The sequence below is a fragment of the Pinus tabuliformis genome, chromosome 2_2 (genome assembly GCF_031772625.1).
Source record: "Pinus tabuliformis cultivar Carrire ecotype Pingquan chromosome 2_2, CPIR1, whole genome shotgun sequence".
Taxonomy (NCBI): domain Eukaryota; kingdom Viridiplantae; phylum Streptophyta; class Pinopsida; order Pinales; family Pinaceae; genus Pinus; species Pinus tabuliformis.
The window spans coordinates 83509951-83512264 of NC_142300.1; positions in this window are offsets into that span (position 1 = coordinate 83509951).

A 2314-nucleotide genomic window follows, 5' to 3' on the forward strand; every position below is an offset into this window, starting at 1 on the left:
AGGTATTAGGATCGCCAGAGGAGTTAAAGAAATAAACCACTAGCTTTTTGTTGTCGATACTCTTCTCATTAGGGGAGCCTCCAGTATAATTGTCGGCGGTTTAAAAAAGTTCTAAATGATTTCATTGACGTTTCAAGAGGCCTTCTAAACAATAAAAAATGCAGAATCTACACTTGGAATGTGCCAATTAACATTATGCAAAGGATTTCTCAAATAATGGATATTCTGATTCAACTAAACTGAAGCCATTTTACTTATCTAGGCTTACCTTTGGCAAAAGAAGTGATTAAGTCAAAGGTCTGGAACAAACATATTGAAAAAATGAGGGGGAAAATACAAAGTTGGGGAATGACGTGGTTAAATCTAGCAGGCAGAACAATATTAATCAAAGCTCTTCTTTTAGCCTTGCCAATATATCAATTTGCCATAATTATGGCCCCGGCAAGCACCCACAAACAAATGGAATTAATCATTAGAGGCTTTCTATGGCAAGGAGGAAAACAAGAATCCAAAAGATTCAGTCTGGTTCGTTGGGATCAAGTGACTCTTCCATTTGAAAAAGGAGGTATCTCTATTAGAATTCCAGGTTTGTCAAATAATGCACTTGGGATCAAGTTAATTTGGAGAATGTTAAATGAAAAGGATCATTGGTGGAGCGAAGCACTTTCAAGGAAATACCTCAACTGTCAGCGGTCAAAGATGCTCACTGAAATTTTCCCTGATCGTCCTTCTACTCGAGTATGGAAACTCATCAAAAAATTATTCCTCAAGTTAAAGACCAAATCTCCAAGAACCCGGGGAATGGGAACTCTACCTCTATTTGGGATGACAGGATCATGGGAACAACTCCCTTGAATCAATATCAAAACTTAAGAGGACTGAAAGATTGGTTGGAGGAGAAAGGCACTACTTCATTATACTCCATATCAGAGTGGGAACAAAACAGATGGACAGCTTGGAGAGTGCAGTGTCTTCTAGATAGACTGAAAAATCAGTGGGAAGAATTGAAGCTTTTACTTGCAAGAGCAGCCCCAATAAATAAAGAGAGCCAAGATAGTTATATATGGGACCCAATCAGAGGAAAATTACAGTAAAATCAAGCTACAATTTTCTGCAAAAATACCACAATTACGAAAACTGGAGTCTATGGACAGCAGCATGGAAGAATGAATGTTTACCCAAACTAAAAAATTTTGCATGGACTCTTCTTAAAGGCAAGATTCTTACGGCGGAAAATTTAAGGAAAAAAGGTTTTCAAGGCTCTTTTATATGTGTTATGTGTCAAAGGGAAGAAGAAAGTATTCAGCATTTATTTTTGAAATGCATTATTGCCAGACAATGCTGGAAGCAAATCATTAGTCCTCTTGAAATGAACATTGACACATTTGAGCAGCTGACAACTCTAAATATAAATTGGGAGCAAAGTTATCCATATGAAATGAAAAAACACTGTCATAAATCAAATCTGGAAGTGCCTCCCCTCCACTCTGTGTTGGCATTTATGGCTAGCCAGGAATAAGTGTATCTTTAAAGGCCAAAAGCCAAATATTGGGACCATTTTAGCCAAGACATGGGGTCAAATTTCGGAAATGATAAGTGCAAACAGAGTGCCAAGTTTGGACCAAAACAATCTGCAGCAAGAAGAAAAGGATTGGTATAAAAAAGCCCTCATTGAAGACTCAGCAAGGAATCAATTACCAAAGAAGGTAGGAAGAAAAATCAAAGATTGGAAGCTTCGTGGGAACAACAAGGAGATGGAAAAATGGATTAAAAATCAAAGAAATCACATTCTTTTCTTTGATGGAGCCTCAAAGAACAACCCTGGAAGAGCAGGGGCAGGCGGATTAATTTTGGATCCGAAAGGCGAGACAATAGCTACTTATGAATGGGGGCTAGGAACAATGACAAACAATAGGGCGGAGGCATACAGTTTGTTAATGGGCACCAATATCCTCAAAAAATATCAGTTAAAAGATCCTATTATAATTGGCGACTCAGCAATTATAATAGCAGCAATGGAAGCAGGGAGAGACTTCAAAAATCTAGCTTTAAATAAAATTCGACAAAGAATTATGGACAACATAAAGAAGCTGGGGAATGTTGTTTTTAAACACGTTCTTAGAACCCAAAACAAGGAGGCTGACTCACTGGCCAACAAGGCAGTGGAACGGAGAGCCAAAATGGCGAAAGAAAACCATGAAATCTATGAACAAGCAATCCCATAATTCGTTCCCTCAAAGGGACAGGCCTAAGACTCAAAGCATAGTTAATCACATCAAATCAATTGCAGCAAGGAATCAAAATATGAATAAGC